Below are 21,911 nucleotides of genomic sequence, written 5' to 3' on the forward strand. Positions count from 1 at the left end.
CCTTACACAATATGTCGCTTAAAAGCCCCCGGGGGGAATTTCTCAATTTTTGTCTCTACAACATTTTGGGGCGTGCGGCCCTTGGACTCTCAATATATGCGTTTTTCCTTGTCTCAAAAGATACAAGAACAAAGATAGCCATACACTTTAGATGTGCTTTGTCTAATGGGGATGTTAACCACTTCAGCCCCGAACCATATTGCTGGTCAATGACCGGGCCACTTTTTGCGATTCGGCTCTGCGTCGCTTTAACTGACAATTGCGCGGTTGTGCGACGTGGCTCCCAAACAAAATTGGTGCCCTTTTTTTCCCACAAATAGAGCTTTCTTTTGGTGGTATTTGATCATCTATGCGGTTTCTATTTATATAAACAAAAATAGAGTGACAATTTTGAAAAAAAATTAATATTTTTTAATTTTGGTGTAATAAATATCCCCAAAAATATATAAAAAAAACTATTTTTTTCCTTTTTCCGTTTAGGCCGATACGTATTCTTCTACATATTTTTCATAAAAAAATCACAATAAGCGTTTATTGATTGGTTTGCGGAAAAAGTTATAGCGTCTACAAAATAGGGCATCATTTTATGGCATTTTTATTAATATTTTTTACTTTTATTATTAATACGCGCCCCTATTGGCTGAATCGCGAGATGACGTATAGCTACATGATCTCGCGCCGAACCTGCCGCCATATAACTGGTCAGCTAGTGGTTAAAATAATAGAAAATAGGTTTCTAGAAAATTGTAACCAATGCCTACTAGTATTGCAGGCTTGTAGGGTCATGCATAGTCACCTATAGCAAGGGTCCCCAAATCCCCCTGGGCCGCAGCCCGGAGCCAGTCCATGACCTGTTGGAGGCCAGGCCATGGGGCGGGAAATTGGTAAGACACACTGCAGATCAAAAACGTTCTAGTTTCTTCCTCTCCACAAGAGCCTGTCTTCCCCAAAATGGCAGCGGAGACCAAATAACCAGTGCCGACCTCAGACCTCTAGCGGCAGCTCTGGCAACAGCAGCAGCATGGAGGCCTCATAATGGACCATGCAGGAGACACCCTGCAGTCAGGCCACTCCACACCATCCACTCAGTGTGGTTAAAAATGAAGGGCTATTATATTCAATTTCCATACAGCAGGGGGTAAGCCGTGTCAATAAGTGGTGGCTGCTCTCCTTCTTCTGATGCCCCAGGACACAACAAACACATGGATGCAGGAGGCTGGTGATCTGAGGTGCTCTTTGCAGTAATCCACTTACTGATAGCGTTTCCATTAAAGTCTCTGTGCAGTCAAACCTCTCTGCTAAAGATCTGTAAATACAGATCATTACCAAAGAGGTTTGACTGCACAGAAATTCCCATGAAAACCCTATCAGTGAATGGCAACAATATCACCCAGCCCCAATCGCTACCAACCAAAACAACCCCCCGGTCCCTGAAAAAATTGGCCGTGCGATACTGGTCCCTGGCACCAAAAAGATTGGGGACCGCTGATCTATAGAACTGAATATGAAGAAGCTATATTTTTTCCTAATGCCCATCTATCATATATGATATATTAAGGGCCATTTTTTAGACTTTGGTCAGTCCACTATTTCTGGCTGAACCTGACCTTTGTTTTATGTAAGATGCCATGAATAACGAAGGCATGTACTACTGATTGATTGATTGAGATGCAATTAGAAAAATATGTGCTGTCATGATTGTGGGGATGAGACACTGCCACAATACAGAATCAAGTACAAAAGTATTCCTGGAATCAAGTACAAGGCTAATGGCTCTACATTAAAGTGGCTGTAAACCCCTCACATATACCCAGTGAAGTAACTGGCCTCAGGTGATACACAGAAATTAAACAAATCCTCTTACATATGTTGTTCCTGTTTATCTACAGCTGTCTTTCCTTTACATCCATTCAAAGTGTAGAATTTACACAGGATCTCTCCTGGAGCTCTGAAAAGCAGGGGCAGAGAGCTGAAGATACATTGGTGAGGAGAGCTCTGAGAGATGATTGGAGGGAAGGGACACGCCCCCCTTTACACAGCACACAGGGCTGAGGCTTTGAATCTTATGGTGTCAGGAAAACTTGTCAGGAGTGACTCATGCTTATAGCAGAGGAAGGGGGCAGCGGACAGAAATGACACTTGCTCTGGATTGAGACAAGTACACACTTTAGAGTGATATGCTTTGTTCATATTTTATGTCTGAGAATTAGAACAACTTTAAGTGTCTTCTGCAAACCCACAGATGATTATCAGGCTTTAACCTCCCTGGCGGTATGATTCTTTCAGAAAAAAGGTGCTGAAAGCGGTACCATTATTTGCAAGGAAATTTGGCGTTTTATACTGTAGGCCTGTAATTCTTAGGAATAACTCACTTAAATCTGACCAAACAAGAGACTTGTAGGCATCCCGGGTATGAATTTTTTTTAAAAACAAAATTATAAATTATAATATAATAAATAACTATAAATATTATAACAAATAATAATATAATTATAATAAAAATTATTCAATAATGTAATCAAATCAAAATCACTGAAATTTGCTCAGTTGCAGAATTGTCGCTATTATTACTTTTATTTTTTATGACGAATTTCACCACAAATCGCTATCGCACAATTCTGCAAGTGATTATAATTTATTATGGCTGTTTTCTAGCTGCTCTAAAACCATTTTTGACATAAAGGGACACTTTTGGTTGCTATGGACAATCTACAGTTTGCAGGCAGAAAGAACAGTTTTTATTATATAAAAGTACATGTAGGACACTGGGCAGACCACTAGGGACAAGGGGGGGGGGTGTATTTTTTTACATACAGTACTATAATCTATAATCTATAACAATATTACAGCCACGCCACAGAGCTATGTCTGACAAGGAAGGAGACCCGATTTTCTCTACTGAAGTTCAGTAACATTCACAGGTCCAGAAAGAGTGTAACATCGCTCAGACTGTGGATAAAGATTTCCTTGTGGGTGCTGGCCCCGGCTCAAAAAAGTTGTGAACAAGCACGAGTTATCCATGTGAAACCGGTCTACCAATGTTTCTCTAAAGTCCTGTGTACAGCCTTTGGCACCTTGATAATAAAGTAACTATTCTACAGAAGTTCTTCCTTCCATGATGTGAGACCAATCTCCATTTTCTCAACATCCACAGGTCTCTTCCTCACCCCCAGCCATTGACTGGACAGTTAAAGCAGACTGTTGAACTGATCTCTCTTTCAATCTGATCTCTTCTAGATATGAGCAGAATGGAAAAAAAATAGTTTTGGATAGATTCGCTATGTTACTAATTTTGTTTTGTTGATTCTTTTTTCAGAATTTGCTTGGTTCCGTTTTGTTAAATTTTGTTTTGTTTATAATCTTTTAACGGATTCAATATATTCAGAATGATTCGAATTAGGATTGGTCAAAAAATGATCGCACGATTCAAATTCTGTGAAAAGAATAGCTGGTTGTTATAGAGCGGGCCGGGAAGCCTTTAGGTCTGCTTTGGATTTTAAGGGGAAGCACACACATTTTTTTTTAAACGTCGTGGGGTCCCCCAAAATTCATACCAGACTCTTATCTGAGCATGAAGCCCAGGAAAGGGGGAATGAGTGAGCAACCCCCCCCCCTTCCTGAACCATACCAGACCACATGCCCTCAACATGGGGGGTGCTTTGTGGCCAGGGCACCTTATCCCCATTTTGTGCGGGTCTGCGGGCAGGGGGCTTATCGGAATCTGGAAGCCCCCAAAACTCTGCTGTACTGGGTTTATAAAAGGCTGCTAACAGGTAAAAAGCAGGTACTTATTTCAAAGGAAATAATACAGAGTTTTCATAACAAACCATAAAAGGAGGATAATGTACGAATACCAGTAGAGTTGCAAATGTTTGATACATTAAGAACATTTGTCAGCAAAGATACGATAATGCACATAGGTCAACCATACTGAGGGTAAGCAGAAAGCAGATAAAATACATTAGAACATATTTGATATCAGTATCGGAAAGCCTATGAGACTGCTTATATGATTCTTGTAATCAAGAGTGGAGAAGCATAGCGTTAAATAGGGAAGGGAGCATAGAGCAACAAAAGTTAGGAGAAATAGGAGAGAAACTAAGGTTTAGGGCAGGGGTGCCCAACCTTTTAAAAAGCGAGGGCCACTTAAGCAACTTGGTAACCAGCATATGCAGAGCGGACACGGACATGTCTCGCTCTACTCTATGGGTCATCTGATCTGCCCAGATGGAAAGGGATGGATCCCCCCTTCTGTGTTTTTTTTTTGTGTGAATCGGATTGGAGGTAGGTGGGTGTATACGGCCACAAGTCCGTTTTACATCTGTGGCTCAACAGGTGCAGTGCACCTGTGGCTTTCCTTCGGGTTACCTGCACTTTGCCATAGACTTCTAGTATATCCTGCAGGTGTAGTGCATTTTCTGAAAGCACACCAAACCCACAGGTTATAACAGAAGTCTATGGCTCAGTGCAGCGCACGTGTTCTGCCCTGCACCTGCAAATCAGTTTGAAAGCAGCCCAGTAATCACTGCAGAACAGATATGCCCATATATGCACACTGTGATTTTAGTAATAAACTTACCCTTAATAACAGTCTTCCATTCAGATATCGCCGGCTGTTGCTGTCCCAGGCAGAGTGCATTTGGTATCAGGAGGCGGCGCTATACAGGAAGCATCGGCTTCATTAACAACACTCATGCTCTGGGATGGCGGGTCAGCAACCCACAATCTGGACTTGCCAACCCATCACCCCAGAGCAGGAGGTCGCGGACCACATCAGAGGGCTTCCGCGGGTCACATGTGGACCCCAGGACCACTGGTTGGGCACCCCTGGTTTAGTGGAAATAGGGAATTAAAAGTGGGAAGGCTAGAGGGAAGGATCGGCCGTATATATTATTGGATGCCCTAAGTGATCTTTATAGGTTAACCGGTTAAGACCCAGACCAATATGCAGGTTAAGGACCTTGCCCCTTTTTGCGATTCGGCACTGCGTCGCTTTAACTGACAATTGTGCGGTCGTGCGACGTGGCTCCCAAACAAAATTGGCGTCATTTTTTTCCCCACAAATAGAGCTTTCTTTTGGTGGTATTTGATCACCTCTGTGGTTTTTATTTTTTGCGGTATAAACAAAAATAGAGCGACAATTTTGAAAAAAAAAATAATATTTTTTACTTTTTGCTATAATAAACATTCCCAAAAAATATATAAATGTTTTTTTTTCCTCAGTTTAGGCCGATATGTATTCTTCTACCTATCTTTGGTAAAAAAAATCGCAATAAGCGTTTATCGATTGGTTTGTGCAAAATTTATAGCGTCTACAAAATAGGGGATAGTTTTATGGCATTTTTATTAATATTTTTTTTTTTTTACTGCTAATGATGGTGATCAGCGATTTTTTTCGTGACTGCGACATTATGGCGGACACATCGGCCACTTTTGACACATTTTTGGGACCATTGTCATTTTCACAGCGAAAAGTGCTATAAAAACGCATTGGTTACTGTGAAAATGACAATGGTAGTGAAGGGGTTAACCACTAGGTGATCGTCGTTCCCTATATCAGGGAACAGATGGTCACTGACATTGCCACAGAGAAGAACGGGGAAGGTTTGTTTACACTCACCTCTCCGCGTTCTTCAGCTCCTGTGACCCGATCGCGGGACACCCACGGCGATCGGGTCCACGGGTCCAGCGGGCGTGGTCACAGAGCTTCAGACCGGTCGCAAACGTGCCGCCGGCAGCGCGCTCGCGACCCACGGCTGGGCTCTTAAAGGGAATGTATATATACGTCCCTGTGCCCATCTGCGACATTCATGCGGACGTATATCTTCGTGCAGCGGTCCTTAAGTGGTTAAGAAAGCGATGATCACAGGATGTGTATAGGAATGCTAAAAAATTAATTTCAAGATGTATTCATGAATACAAAGTTGAATTATTTTGTCTTCCATATCTGAGTTCAGCTCAGAATTCTGGCGCAACAGATGGACAGATCAGACAAACACAGCAGAATGAGTTCTCCCTACTATTGCTTGAACTACAATCTACTGGGGCCAACCATGACCTCTCTTCCTGCCAGAGCCGATCCTAGGGTCACAGACGCCTGGGTGCAGGAATATTTCTGGTGCCCCACATGGGCATGGTCATCTTATTAACTCCTCCCCCTTTACAAATGTTTCTATGGCTACGACTCAAACACAGAGATGCTCCCCTAAGGCCCCATGCACACGAGACGCTGGTAAACTCGAGTTCAGAGGCATTTGGGCATTTTTTTCAACTGCCCCTGAACACATTTAATGTTATCCTATGTGTCCATGCACACATTTTTTTGCGTTTTTTTTGCGTTTTAAAGCAAATTTTGGGTTCAGAAGCAAACTTTTTTGCGTTTCAAAGCTTTAGGAGGGTCTACAATGTTTTTGTTATGAAAGCTGATAGCCGCAAACGCGGCAAAACGACAACATTTGCGGCAAAAACAGGCGTTTTAAACGCAGTTTTTTGCCTTTGAAAACTTGAGTTTACATGTGTTTGCATTTGCTTCTCGTGTAAGAAGTCTTCATTAGTGTCCCCCATCAGATCCCTCCCCCAGCAGGTGTCCCCCATCAGAGCCCCCCCATCAGGTGTCCCCCATCAGAGCCCCCCGACAGTAGGTGTCCCCATCAGAGCCCCCCACATCAGATCCATGTAGCTCGGGCGTGCTGGGAGCAGAAGGACATTACAGAAGGGTGGGGCATACATGGCATCTTTGGTTACTTGTAGAGTGGCATTCGGAGAGCGTTTCTGGGAGTGCACGGGATGATTGGCAGCAGCTCCGGCCAACCCAGAAGCCTCTCATCACACCGCCTATGGGAAAAGAGCCGACACACGCAGAGGGGGCAGACAGGAGACTGCTCCATGCACAGCGGACAGAATTAATTAGTGAAGCCTAGTACCGAAACATGTTCCAGTACTAGGCTCCGCTGTGGTACTCAGCCTGGATTCCATGGACAGCGGGAGGTATGCACTCTTGTCAGTTGCCAGCGGAGAGAGCAAGTGGGGAACCACAGCACCCGCTAAATGCGCTCCGCCTCTGGACACAGACAAGGAGGAGGGAGGGGAGCACTTTGGAGCTTCGTTGCCCCACCTCTGCGGCGCCTGGGTGCGGAGCACCCCGTGCACCCTGCCTAGGATCGGCAGTGCTTCCTGCCTTGATGGCACTCAAAAGCTGCACATGGGCAGTGAAGGGAACATTTCCATTTCTATGGAGAAAAATTATTGACTAGCAAAATCTCTCCATTTAATATCACTTCTGGCCCTCATAATAGCTTATGTCTTTTTGGTTATCTATCACTTAGAACTTTTGTCATGAGCAACCCTCAAATCTGTTGAATCTCTTGCATTTATCCTGTTGTGGTATATAGAAACTATTTAACTAAGACTTGTGGTAAGTATTCATTTAGCAATGCTAGATGCAGATAATCATAGGAAATGCAGATGTATGATGACCCAATTGATAAGCGTTTTTTTCTAAGTGATTTTCCAAGACCTAGTTGTCCAACAGCTGGATATAATGTCTGAATCTGTCGGTGTATACAGTTATAGAATAATACAATCTGTTTTAATGTTTTAAAGGTGTTTAAAAATTGTACAAATAACTTCAAGTTTATATTTTTATTCTTTCTGGTGCGTTTTTTTTGTGCTGAGACAAGATGCAATTAAGGAAACTGCACATATATAAGTGTTGAACGTTCAAGGGCTAAGCTGTTCTACTTTGTCATGTTCTTTTTAGTTTAGCCCTGGCAACAGGGTTAAAGTTAGCTTAAAATTTGGAAATGAACAGGCACAAAGAAAATGAAAAAATATATAGTTGAGACACGTACTATAGTCAATAGCTGTCATAATATGTCAGTGTGGTCCCTGTCACTCTGTAATAATACAGTAAATCCTCAGCAATTACTGTAGAAAGCAAGCCATGATCAGTAGAATATGGCAAGATAAACTGATGTGAAACTTTATACAGTTATGTATTTATGAATATTATATTGCATTCTAGGTTCCATTTTATACTAGCCATAAATTATACAATTTTCGATTGTGTTTTTCAGTGCCTCTTGCAAAAGAAAACAGCTGTTAATGGGGAGAAAAATTACTGAAATGTTTTTTTTTTGTCTACTGTTTGTAAACTCTGACTGTATTAGGCCCCATTCACACCTCAGCTTTTTGTAGTTGGAAGCTCTGAGCTCCAAAACGCTGGAGGTGAAAACATCAATTATTCTCTATGGAGTTGGTTCACATCGCCACTACAAGTCACCTGAAGCCAAACGCCTGACACATAAAAAAGTTCTGGAGCTTTTTTTCTCGCTCGTATGGGGAAGATTGGTGCCTTTAAGTGCATTTTATTGCATTTTGCCACATGTTTTTGAGCATTATTTTACTCAAATTTTATAATTAAACGAAAATAAATAATAATAATAATATACATAAATAAACAAAAAAAATAAAACATTCTTAACCCCAACCCTTAACACTAATATTAACCACTACCCCAATCCTAAATCCTAACCCCTAACCCTAACCTAACAAAATGAATAAATTATAAGTAAATACATAAATTAACCCCTAAACGTTACAAAAAAAAAATGTAAACGTAAATAAAAAATGCATACTATATAAATAATAAATAAAAGTCGATGAAAAGCTGAAAAACATAGCAATAAATGATTAAGCAGGTGATACGTTTCTCTCTTGGCTAACTAAAAAACGTTAAAGTTCAAAAACACTTTAAAACGTTTTTGAGCTTTGCCGTTTTTTAAATTAGCACATACAAACGCTCGAAAAAAACATCCAAAAAATGCTCAAACATGTGACACTCAGGTGTGAATGCAGCCTTAAGCCCCATACACACTATCAGTTTTCCTGCAGGTTTTTCTCTTCAGGTTTACCAAAACCATGTAGTGCAAGGGCCTGCCCGATTGCATACAAATTGAAACTCTTAAGGCTCTTACACACGATAGGTTAAACCGATGAAAACGGTCTGATGGACCGTTTTCATCGGTCCAAACCGATCGCGTGTGGGCGCCATAGGTTATTTAACCTTCGGTTAAAAAAAGCAAACTTGCTTTAAAATTTAACCGATGGATTGCTAACCGATAGGTCAAAACTAGGGGTACAACGGATCAAAAAACTCACGGTTCGGATCGTTCCTCGGATCAGGAGTCACGGATCGGATCATTTTTCGGATCAGCAGAAAACAAAAAATCTCCCCCACTGTAATATCCACATCTACCCCCCCCCCCCCACACTGTAATATCCACATGTCCCTCCCCCACTGTAATATCCACATCTCCCCCCCCACTGTAATATCCACATGCCCCCCCCACTGCAGTGGCATCACTTGGTGCAAAAAAAAAATTAAAAATGGTGTCACCCCCCCTCAGTACAGCCCCCCCCTCAGTACAGACACCCCACAGTAGTGCAGACCTCAGACGGTAACCCCCCAGTAGTGCAGACCTCAGACGGTAACCCCCCCAGTAGTGCAGACCTCAGACGGTAACCCCCCAGTAGTGCAGACCTCAGACAGTAACCCCCACTCTTTTCTCTACCTTGAGCTACATTTAGGAGTCGGGATGGGCTCTGTACCCTGCCAGCACTACCAGCAGTGGATGCGGAGGAATTCACATGCACACCCCATAACAGCTGAGCCTGAGTGGTACACAAAGAAACACTATGGGTCACAGAAGGCATAACCAACCATGAGACTGGCTTGTCAATCAAATGATGCAATTAATCAATCAAATGTTCAAACCAGGAGTAACCCACTGTAGCTATAATTGGTATGTAATTACATCACTGCATGCTGAAACAGGAATACAACTGGAAAGTTACTAGACTGGTGGATGGGGGGATAAGTGGCACAGTGGCCACCAGTCCAAGAGAATGAATGTGCGGGGAAATGAGGCCTGCAAATATGCAAAAATTCTTCAGCTTTCTCAGTAACAGTTTACATATGAATGGAAGCAAGAACACATTTGCTCAAGGTAAAAAATAACCTTTATACAAATTCCTTGAGATCGGCATTAAAGCTGAAAAATTCCTCATCATTAACAGTTTTTAAAAAATCTGTAACATTCTAGGAATGCTAACTGTCATACTTCATATGCTCAAACTGTTAAACCACCATATGGCTGGAGTTAGAACTGCAGATTAAACAGAGGCTGAGATGGCAGCCTCCTTGGCTGAAAAGGATAAGATTTAGTTCCACTTTAACAGTTGCCTTCAGGTCTATGTTTTTTTAACATATATGATTATATCTATAAATATAATAATTCACTTTCTGTATTTAAAAAGTCATCAGTATTGATTTTTATCTAAATAATGTTTTTGTTTTGTATGGTTAGTTGTAGTATACAATATGATAGTATTAGACATTCCAAAATGCCTGCCATCCATATAAATTGAATCTGTACAGACATAAGCTGCTACTCTAGATGTACACTGTAGACGTTGTGTCGGTGCATGTATTAAAAGACAGCCTGTGGCCCCCTAGGGAGTTAAGGTACATGAATACGTCCTTCTGAGACATCTGTCAAGGGTTGACAGAGTGTCAAACTCTCAATCTGTCCACTGACCCCAGAAATATATGCAGTGTTTGGAAAGTGTGCTACTATCAACCCACAATAATACAGAGAGAAGAAAACAGAGGTTAAAGGTTCTTGTGGTAAGAGAGAAGCAGATTTAAAATACGGTACTGTCTAAAGAAATACTACAATTATCTGGGGGGGGGGGGGACCATGCTATGTGAATATCATATACCATCTTGGAGTAATTTATCGCACTGATATAGTTGTATCTAATAGAATTTCATCTTTTGCTGGTATGAACAGCAGCTGAAATGTAGACAGCAAATACTGCGGCTGAACTACATGATGACATCCAGAACATTTAATAGACACAGGTATTGCTAAGATGAAAGTAGTTGGATTCTCAAGCATTAGTGCATTGGTTGATGAAATAAAAATAATGTCATGTTCAATAATTTTGGTGTCCATTATATTTCACACAGGGAGGCATTGGGGGTACTTTGCAAAATGGAGAACATTTGATACACAAGGAAAAAACTATAAACATCAAAGAATAATGCCACGTACACACGACCGTTATTCATTTCATGGAAAAAAACAACGTTTTTCTCGACGTGATTCCTCTCAAGCCTGCCTTGCATACACACGATCGCAATAAAAAATGGTGACGTACAACACGTACGACGGCACTATAAAGGGGAAGTTCCATTCGAATGGCGCCACCCTTTGGCCTGATTATGCAAATTTCCCTTCTCATAACTTGCTTATGAGAATGCGCGTTTTTTTCCCCATCGTTAAAGCCTACACGCGAGGAGAAAAACGACAACGTGAAAAACAACGAGAAAAGATAGAGCAGATTCTAAATTTTTAATGGCCATTTTTCTCGTCGCGAAAAATGCTCTGGAGCCTACACACGACCGTTTTTCACAACCAATTTAAAAAATAGCATTTTTCTCGTTATGGAAAACGGTCGTGTGTACGCGGCATTATAGTTTCATATGGGCCATAAGACTGTACATGCAAAGATAGTCTGACCAATTCATACTCATTTGCTTATGCAAACTTGTTCTCTATACTGCTCCAGTATATGAAACACGTTAATGTATGTCACTTCACCCTCTGAAAAATATGAAATATGCTAATGTAGCTTTAATGGAATCTGATATGCTCAAATTATTTTAATAAATACATTATTAATGAAGAAACATAAAGAAATAGATTAGTTGGAATATCATGTGCTGCCTCCCATTGATTTGCATATTCAGAAAGGCCTGGTCTAATTGCAGGAAACCCCATGCAGGTTCATTTCATAGCACATTTCATATTAACTACATATAATGAGAACACTGGTTTATTTTTAAGTCTGAAAGAAGAATGGTTCATTTTGTCTATAGCAACCCATATCCTTCCTATTTGGAGCTTGGAAAAATTTGAGGAATAATTTTGTTATGTGCCAGGGGTAACAAGGTTAGTTCCTCCTAGAGGTAGGTAAGGCCACCTTTAATGGGCGCAAAAGGCATCAATCAGGCAATTTATCTAATTTTACAGTCATATTGAGTTCTGAATGCACAAATATGAATCAAATTAAACTAGATGTTCTGCTGAAATGGTTAATGAAAACTGAGCGTCCTCTGATATTTTTTTTAGCAGCAGTGCTGGGAAAATGTCAGCGGTCACTTCATCACGATGACCCACTCATTACATAGAGAGAGGAGATACAGTGTTCAGCCATGTCCTGTTTGCAGCCATCACAAGCAATACATCTTGGAGAAGCTAATTCACTTCACCACAGATAAATACAAAGATGTGTGTTAGATGCATTATATGTGATCCCTAAATCCTTTAGCTCATGGTGAAAATAGGTCTGCTCGAGAAGGGATATATATCTGCCTCTGGGGAAAGAAAATAAATGAAGTAAAGGGGGAATGATGCTTTTCTTTATAGCTGGCTTCACTGACAGTAAAAGTGGAAAGTATATTTCAGTGAGCACCCCCTGACTTTGTTAATTAACCACTTGCCCATTGGGCACTTAAACCCCCTTCCTGCCCAGGCCAAATTTCAGCTTTCAGTGCTCTCACGCCTTGAATGACAATTGCGCGGTCATGAAACACTGTACCCAAATTAAATTTGTATAATTTTTTTCCACATAAATAGAGTTTTCTTTTGGTGGTATTTCATCACTGCTGGGGTTTTTATTTTTTCTTCTTCATTAATGTGCGGTGATGAGGCGGCACTGATAGTTGGCACTGATAGTTGGCATTGATGGGCACTAAGAGGTGGTACTGATGGGTGGTACTGAGAGGTGGGAATGATAGGCAGCACTGAAGGGCACTGATAGGTGGCACTGAAGGGCACTGATAGGGGGCACTGATGGATGGCACTAATGGGCACTGGTAGTAGGTGACACTGGTGGGCAGCACTTACCGTGTTTATTGGCGTATAACACACACCTTCATTTTAAGAGGGACGTTTCAGGAAAAAAAATACATTTTAAATAAAGAACTGCAGATTACATGCAACATACGAACAATGCGATTTCAGCCATACAGATTGTATGGCTGAATTTGCATCGCATTTGGACCCTTTTTTGTGGTCCGCACCAGAATTGGATCGCATGGGTGTTCACACAATGTCTGAACTGCCAGTTCGCAGTGCGATATGTGAGCTAAAATGGGGGTGCCATTAACTTTGCATTGACACTCCACACAGATCGCATAGGACAGTGTGAACTGCTGTGCGAGTCGGGTGCGATGCGGGAACCCGCATTGGATTTGCAGGGTTCTCGCATCGCACAATTGTGCAGGCTCCTTTCCTACAGTATACTGGAACTGCTTAGGCTTAGGCACACTGAAGCTGATAAACTGCAATTTATTGGCGTTTTGGCTTTTTTTTAAAGCCCATAAACTGAACTTTATGTTAGCCTATGTGCCCATGCACACCTGGGCGTTTTTTAGTGTTAATGAGCTTTGGAGTTTTTTGGCTTTTTTCTGAACGCCCGAAATTTGCGTTCAAAGTGCCGTTTTTTTGCGGGGAAAAATGCTAAATACGCAAAACGCAGAAAAACGCTCAAAAACTTGTTTTTTTATCTATTGTAAAAAGAAAAAGCTACACTGAAAAACGCTGATTAAAGCTATTGCAAAAACGATAAAAAACTTTGAAAGGCTCCCTGCAAAGCTACTGGCGTTTTTTTATAGCTTTTATCAGCTTCAGTGTGCATGGAGCCTAATTCTGATCTCACTGCACACTGAGTTTCTTGACTGAAGGATGTTCAGCTTCATCTTGTACTTTAATCCTCAGCTTTGCTGTCTTAAGCCAGCTCCTTTCTATCATTAGATTTTAGTTATTTCAATCATGTAGGTTCAGCATCACACATAGCTGATAGCCAGGGCAATGTTTCTCAACCCCAGTCCTCAAGTACCCCAACAGGTCATCTTTTCAGGCTTTCCATTATTTTCAAAGGTGATTTGATCCGTTTCACTGCCTTAGTAATTAACACAGCCTTTTAATCTGAGGAAATCCGGAAAACATGACCTGTTGGGGGTACTTGAGGATTGGAGTTGAGAAACATTGCCCAATGGCAGTCTATATGCAAATTCAGTCCACTAAGGAACATCCAACCCTCCAGAATTGACATCCACCCATCAAGGTATTTTGATATTTGCATAACTCCTTCCAAGAGCCAGCCTCTACCTGTATCAAGACTGAGAGCTCTTGAGAGGAGTACCAAGGCATGGTGCTGTGATATTTTTAGGAAATTATGAAATGATCACATATGGACGGACCCTAAGTGGTTGATATACTAAAGGCATATAGGCTGTTCACTTGGCAAGAAAATGTTACTTTAGTTTAGTGAATGATGTGAAAACTCTCTTTGCAAAGAATGCAGAATCAAGCACAAAAAAAACCCAAACATTATTTTGTTTGCACATGATTTAATGATGGAAGTTAGTCGAATTTTACTTCATTCACTAAGGTAAGGAAAAATGTCCTTGCAAAATGAAAATTCCCTTGCAAAGATAAAAGTTTTTGCTAAATCAATCCCAACGTAACAATTAAGACTATTCTGTACCTTGGGAAGTATTAGCTTATATTGCAACAGGGGTACCCATTTTGTTTACTGTATAAATGTTTCACTGTCCTACAAGCATAAGACTAGATAAGCACAGAAAGCTGGGGCTACTCAACATGACTTAGCTTGGCCATACACTAATAAATCTTTGTTGTTCAATCAGCAGGCTGAACAATTGTTTTTTTTTTTTACTATCCATGGTATAGAACTGGATGAATCTGCGGTGTTGGCTAAAATGACCCAGGCATTATACCCACTAAAAATCATGGAAGCAAAGAGATGGCAGGATATACAGTACATACCTTAATCATAAAAAAAATTTATTCAGAATTTTATGGAAGCCAGTTGTGACCAAATCCCAAGGCACTTTTTACCTTATCTCTGATGTTTCAGTTGTTTCCCTGATTGGCTGATCCTGCCTTTTATTAGAGATCAGAAGACCATTGCCGTGGCATTTCGTCTTTTGATTGCCCACAATGAAATCCCAGACCATCAGTTTATGGTAAGAATTTGAAAGCTTTTCTCCAATATGTTTTTACGGTGCTGGACATATTAAAACATACGTATATGATAAAATTAGTAAATATTTAATATGGGGTTTGTTTCAGTATTGCAATTTGAATTGGCATCCTGAGTACTGCAACAGTTTAAACACATGAATGACTACAATACAACTGAATTGCTGTCATAAGACCCTTGAGTGAGAGAATTAATTACCAGACTGGATCTGATGTTTCTCTTTCTAGTAAATACATTTTTATAACCAAAGAACAAGGAGAAAGGACAAACAGACAATACACAGAGAAGAGCAAAGAATGGAAGAGGAGAGAGAAGTAGGAAAGAAAGGTAAAAGCGAAGCATGAAGTTTAACCACTTGCTTACTGGGAACATATACCCCCCTCCTGCCCAGGCGAAATTTCAGCTTCCAGCACTGTGTTGCTTTAACTGACAATTGCGCAGTCGTGCGACGTGGCTCCCAAACAAAATTGACGTTTTTTTCCCCCCACAAATAGAGCTTTCTTTTGGTGGTATTTGATCACCTCTGCGGTTTTTATTTTTTGCGCTATAAACAAAAAAAGAGCATACATTTTGAAAAAAATTTTTTTTGCTATTATAAATATCCCAATTTTTTTTCTCAGTTTAGGCCGATACGTATTCTTCTACATATTTTTGGTAAAAAAAACAAAAAAATCGCAATAAGCTTTGCGCAAAAGTTATAGCGCCTACAAAATAGGGGACAGAATTATTATTATTTTTTATTATATATTTTTTTACTAGTAATGGTGGCGATCTGCAATTTTTATTGGGACTGCGACATTATGGCGGACACATTGGAAACTTTTGACACATTTTTGGGACCATTCACATTTATACAGCGATCAGTTCTATAAATATGCACTAATTACTGTATAAATGTGACTGGCAGGGAAGGGGTTAAAACTAGGGGGCGTGGAAGGGGTTAAATGTGTACCCTGCATAGTGTTTCTAACTGTGGGGGGGGACTGACTGGGAGAGGTGACCGATCTGTGTCCCTATGTAAAAGGGACACAGCATCAGTCTCCTCTCTCCCTGACAGGACGTGGATCTGTGTGTTTACACACACAGATCCACATTCTTGTCTGTGTACCCGCCAATCGCGGGTGCCTGGAAGACATCGCGGCCGCCAGGCACGCGCATCGGCATCTCAGTGATGAGGCGGGCGCGCGCGCCCCCCAGTGGCCGGAGGAGCCAAAGACGTCTATAGACGTCCTCCCGGCAATTGAGAGCCACCTTGTGGCCGTCTTTTGACAATAGGCAGGATGCCAAGTGGTTAAAAAAAGAATGTAAGGTAGGGGTGAAAGGAAGCTCTCCCTCTTCCCCTACCAAATCAATTAATTAATCAATTAATCTCAGTAAATTGAGGAAAGCCAAAATAAGTGTCGAGGATAGAAAACCTTCAACTACAAAACAGATTTATAATAGTCAAAACTTTAACATTCCAGCCACATGAACCAAAAGTTTCTGTAAGTCTTGAGCCTCTTCTGAGAGATTAAAATGATCTCCTCAATTTCAGAGATACTTAACTTTGTTAAGCCAGACAGACAATGCAGAAATCTACATCCTTCTCCAATAGCAGAAAACAGGGATTTTGCAGCATTATAAACAGTGAACAGCAGGAGCTTTTTTATATTTCGTAAGAGAAATAAAAGTGTAGTAGGGAAGCCCTTTTCCAAACGGACTGGATGCCATTTTGGAGGGAATGCATCTTCTTTGAGAAAACAAGTATATCCAGGATATTTGATGATATCTACTTTCAATACCATTTGTTTAATTCCTAACAAAGATATTTGAGATTAGCACTGGTGGAAGCAATCTTTTGTAAAAACCAATCTGAGCTTCTAGGAAATAAGGGTGGATTATTTCAGCTTAATGGGATAGGTATTGTGGATAGGTTTGTTGTAATGCCTATACTGTGGCATGAGTTCAAGGACAGAGATTTTCACAACCATCTATCAGTGGCAGGAACTTTGAAGGGGTTAAAACAAACTTCCGATCCAGGGAGACCACTTTTTGGTAAGGGCATGTGCACCAACCACAAAAATTGATTATAGTCAAACAACAATATTAAATTTGGATATTAGGTATTCTAATATTCCGTCGAATCTTCTTAGAACATTCGACAGACACCATAAGCCTTCAATGACAGATTCAACCTTAATTAATTTGGATTTTCGGATGAATGCATTTTTTTAACGAAAAACTAAATAAAAAAAACGAATTTCAGGAGTAACTAAATAAATATATTTTTCGGACGAAAACGAAATTCCGAAACAAAATATTTCAGTGTGCACATGTCTAACGTGTACCCACCACATGGGGTTGAACATGATTTCTAATTGATATGCATTTTCATGCAGTAAAATGTATGTGTTTTACTAAAGGAAAATGGACAAGAGTAAATGGACCCTAACGGGAACTGACACTGCTAACAAACAATAAATATACTCACATCCCCCATTTTGTGCCCTCCCCGCTCCCCTAAAAAGTCAAGACAAAAATATGGGAGATGCCATTGCTGACTTTTTTCAGATGGTGCATGCTTAGGAAATGTCATGCTTATCTATGCTTTGCTACTGTTTGTGTTATTGAACTGCAAAGACCAGTGTTCTGGCAAGCACTGCAGCTATACCATTACCTCCAAACCTTAGGACCCCCTGCAAACTTCTGACTTCGGCTGACAATGTTTGAATCGTACTACGAGGACAGTGATCCCCTTCCCTATCCCCTCTCTAAGATGTATGTGCTACTAATCTCCCCTTCCCGGAGGATTTTATTATGCCTGGCCTTAGCAAATGGTAGAGGGATCTCGATAGATCCTTCACATCTGCCCAACGTCAGAACGTCATACATCTTGCTCTGAAATCATCCATTTGCACATATATTCAGGAAACCAATTACAGATTTTTGACACGCTGATATCACACCCCGTCGGTTCTGAGTAAATTTTTTCCGGAGGCTTCGGATCATTGCTGAAGATGCTGTGAGGAACAGGGGACTTTGTTCCAAATTGTTTGGACTTGTCCCAAGCTTAAATAGTATTGGTCAGAGGTGTAAAAGATCACTCAACAATTTACAGATTTTCCAATATCGGAGAATCCTGTCTTCTTCCTCCTCCACTGCTCACAAGTCCCTCTTAAGACATACAAGAAATCAGTCTTTCAGCACATGATTACTGCCGCCAAAGCTTATATTACCTTGTCCTGGAGTGACCATAACCCCCTTCTAGTGCCATGTGGCCTAATAAAGTCAGAAGCATTATTGCTTTATTACATGGTCATATTGGAACATGTTTGTATATTCAGACAAGGGTAAGACACACTTGGAAAACTACTCTGGAGACTGAGGTCTTCCTGCCCTTCTTGCTAATGTACAGGTGCATCCCATAACCCTGGCTCCACTTCCCATCCAACCCCCCCCCTTTTTTTTTTCATCCAGAGAGACTGTCACTGTGACACAGGAGGGGACGTGTTGTGTCAGCGAGGTTTCATCATCAGCTACTTACTTACTATATCGAAAATAAAATAAGAAATATGTTTTTTTGCTTTATTATCTACCTTAAATCATATTGCTAATTGCATATTGTATTTGTTTGTAGCCTAAATACTCTAATTTGCACTTAAAATGTTGTAACTTTTGGAAATGCCAGTAAAAACTAGGCTGTGCCAGTAAATTTTGGGTGTTGTGTCACTAAATTTCAATCTGGTAGGTTGGCAACACTGCTCTTGTTTTACCAAGGTAAGCAGGTTTGCGGGAATAGGAATGGGTATACCTACCATACATAAACATACATTTTTCTGCAGTAAATACAAGTATACTAAAACACTATAGAACATAATTTAAGTACAACACAGTTATGTGTTTAAAAATAGAGTGAGCTGCACTAATAAGGCAGGAAGAACTTGACAATCAATTCTCTTTGTGTTAATGATGGCTGTTTATCATTAGAAGACAATGAGTGCAATGATTATACAGTAAAAAAGACTGGAGGAGTTACCTGCAGTTCTATACTTATGTAGCTGTGTAAATTTACTCTTGGAACAAGCAGGCACATTTCTAAATGTGTGTCAACATAGGCAATCTGGAACATTGTCACAAACAAATTTCGGATTCATTTTACGCAAATGACAGCAATATAATGAACATCGGATAGGTCTCAGGTGACAACATTACACAGGATTACAATTGTAATTATTGTCATTATTACCCATACACAGTGTGTTAGTTAGGTAGCAAAGAAAGTAGTGTTGGTAAAGGCAATAATAAGAAAGAAAGAGAGAGTGTAAAAGAGAGAATTAGTGTGTTACAGAAAAGGAAAAAGCCTAATGTAGGCAGAAAAGGGTACGGCAAAGAGAAAGAAAGGAAAAGTAGTTTAGTAAAGTGGAAGGGGAAACTACCAGTGTAACTCAGGGAAGCTTGAAGGGGAGTCACAAAACTGTTTGCTCTATCTCCAGCCTTCACTGAACATGGATTAGGATGGGAAAGCTAAGGAACATTGCAGAACTAAAACACCAGGAATAACAGAGGATCCAATGGACAACTATTTTCCATTGGGTAGGTGCAAGATAAATGTTTTAAAGAGGGGGTTCACCCTATAAAAAAATAAATAAATTCTAGCATTAAATTAAGCATAGTAGCGCGAGCTACAGTATGCCTTTATTTATTTTTTTTGCCCCATACTCACTGTTTAATCCTATAGTGAATATTCCGACTCCCCGCGGGGAATGGGCGTTTCTATCCAGAGGGAATTTAATGCTAGAATGTTGTTATTGAGGGTGAACCACCGCTTTAAGTAGCCTCTACACAGAAGAGGAAAATAAGGGTGCATATAAATGGAACATGGCACTTGCAACAGTGGACAGGATCCTCTCAACCATGCTAAACTGAATGTAAATATGGAGTAGGACCACTGGACAGACTGGGGCATTTCTTACTTGTAGTGCACCTTCACTGAACATGTCCAGTATGCTTGGTACTTTTTGGCATACATTGTGAACTCACTCTTCCTGTTTAGAGGCTGCTGAAAAACTTTTAAACTGTATGCCTTAACCCCCATTAGTAAAGTCATAATTGCCTAGCGGCACTGTGTTAGTCAAAGTTTTTTATGGTTTGATTTGTTCAGTCAGTTTGTCCATTTGTCTGAGGATGGTTCAAAGAGGACATTGATTACTGAATATGCAAGTTATTATAAGTATTGTATTATATTATTATAAGTATCTGTTGCAAATTCAGAGGCAGTAGAAGCATTTTTCATCAACATGAATTGAACATCCTTTTTAGACAATTGTCTACTGGAAAATTATAATGCAGTCCCCAGATGCTGGAATGCCTAATAACATCTGAAGGTTTCATGCCCCAAGGTTGAACTGCAATTAGAAAAGATGAGTAAACTCTGGGCTCTTGCCCTTTACCAGGGACAGTCAGAACAGAATTTAAAATTGTTCTTACAACTCTGAATTACTGTACACTAGGCACACACAATAGGAATTAGACCTGCTTGACAGTCTTACGCACACCAAAATGTTCCTGCTTGAATGATTATGAAAAGTATTTGAAACATGAACCCAATTTGAGGCAACTGTAAGTAAGCAGCAAGTCTTCTTGATTTTAGGCAGCAAAAATTGTTCTTGAGTAAGAATGTTGTAAATATACATTTAAAGTGTTACTGAACCCAGGACCCTGCATTCACTATATCTCGCCCCCCACAGTACACAGAACAATGAAATGCAATTATTTTAGTAAATATAAACTGCTTAATACCTTTTCGCATTAACAGTTGGGGAGTCTTGGGACTTCTATCAGTGTCCAACCAAGCACTGGTTAAAGCTTGTAGGAGGAGTTTTCTGAATGTGCGTTGAGACTGCAAGACCCTGACCCTCTGTCTGGCCAGTGCTGCTTGGCCCTGTACTGATCACATGCACCCTCCCAAGAATACAAAAACCTCTCTAGCAATACACACCAAACTGAGCATATGCAGCCTGTCGGCACAAACTCTGTGTTATCAGGAATGTATTAGGAGCCAGTGGAAGGAGGGGAGGATCAGCGAAGACAGGATTAAACAGCCTTTTCACAGAATGCAGAGAATTAACACCTTAGGTTCCACAGTGAGTATAACAAGCATGCTTTACTGCATATACAGACTGATTTTACTATTGTGTGTTTAGTAACACTTTAAGTTCAATTATCTGAATTACAATTATGTTAACCTAACATACTAGGTCATGTGGAAGTCGAAACATGTAAAAAGAGAGTACATAATGGTTGTTATGCAGTCTTCTAGTTTCTTGAACATATTATAGATCAGGATAGGGTGTGCTGCAAATTTGATTCAGAAGCTCAATTTCTTTCTGCAAAAAAAACACTTTTTTGAAAAGTCATTAACAGATGGAGAAGAGCTTTCAGCCCAGAGCATGATGATCCAAGGAATTGGTACTGTGCTTATCTTTGTTAACTAATTGGTTGTTACCAGTTTAGTAAAGCCAAGGCCTAAAAACTGCAAATATCAGTACAATTCAAAATTCTTTGTAGTAGTTTTTGGTAAAGACCATTTACTACTTAGACTTTGAAGCAGCACATGCCCACAACTGATGATAAAGTGGCCCTGCAAATAGCAGACTGTAGTAAATAGCAGATCCCCCCTGTGCCCAGTGTTTATTATTTTATATTAATTTATGTTAATTATTTTATATTAATTTATGTTAATTACCGTAGTTTATATTAAAATACTAGTGTTCCTAGCGTCTCAAGAACTATTG

General features: G+C 40.3%; 1 protein-coding gene across 1 annotated transcript in view; it reads right to left on the bottom strand.

Moving 5' to 3' along the window:
• Window positions 1–21,911, bottom strand: part of NEXMIF (neurite extension and migration factor) — a 419,265-nt gene that overhangs the window by 27,503 nt on the left and 369,851 nt on the right. The gene's annotated exons all lie outside the window — the stretch shown is intronic.

Source organism: Rana temporaria, chromosome 9 (assembly GCF_905171775.1).
Source record: "Rana temporaria chromosome 9, aRanTem1.1, whole genome shotgun sequence".
In the NCBI taxonomy this organism is placed as follows: Eukaryota; Metazoa; Chordata; class Amphibia; order Anura; family Ranidae; genus Rana; species Rana temporaria.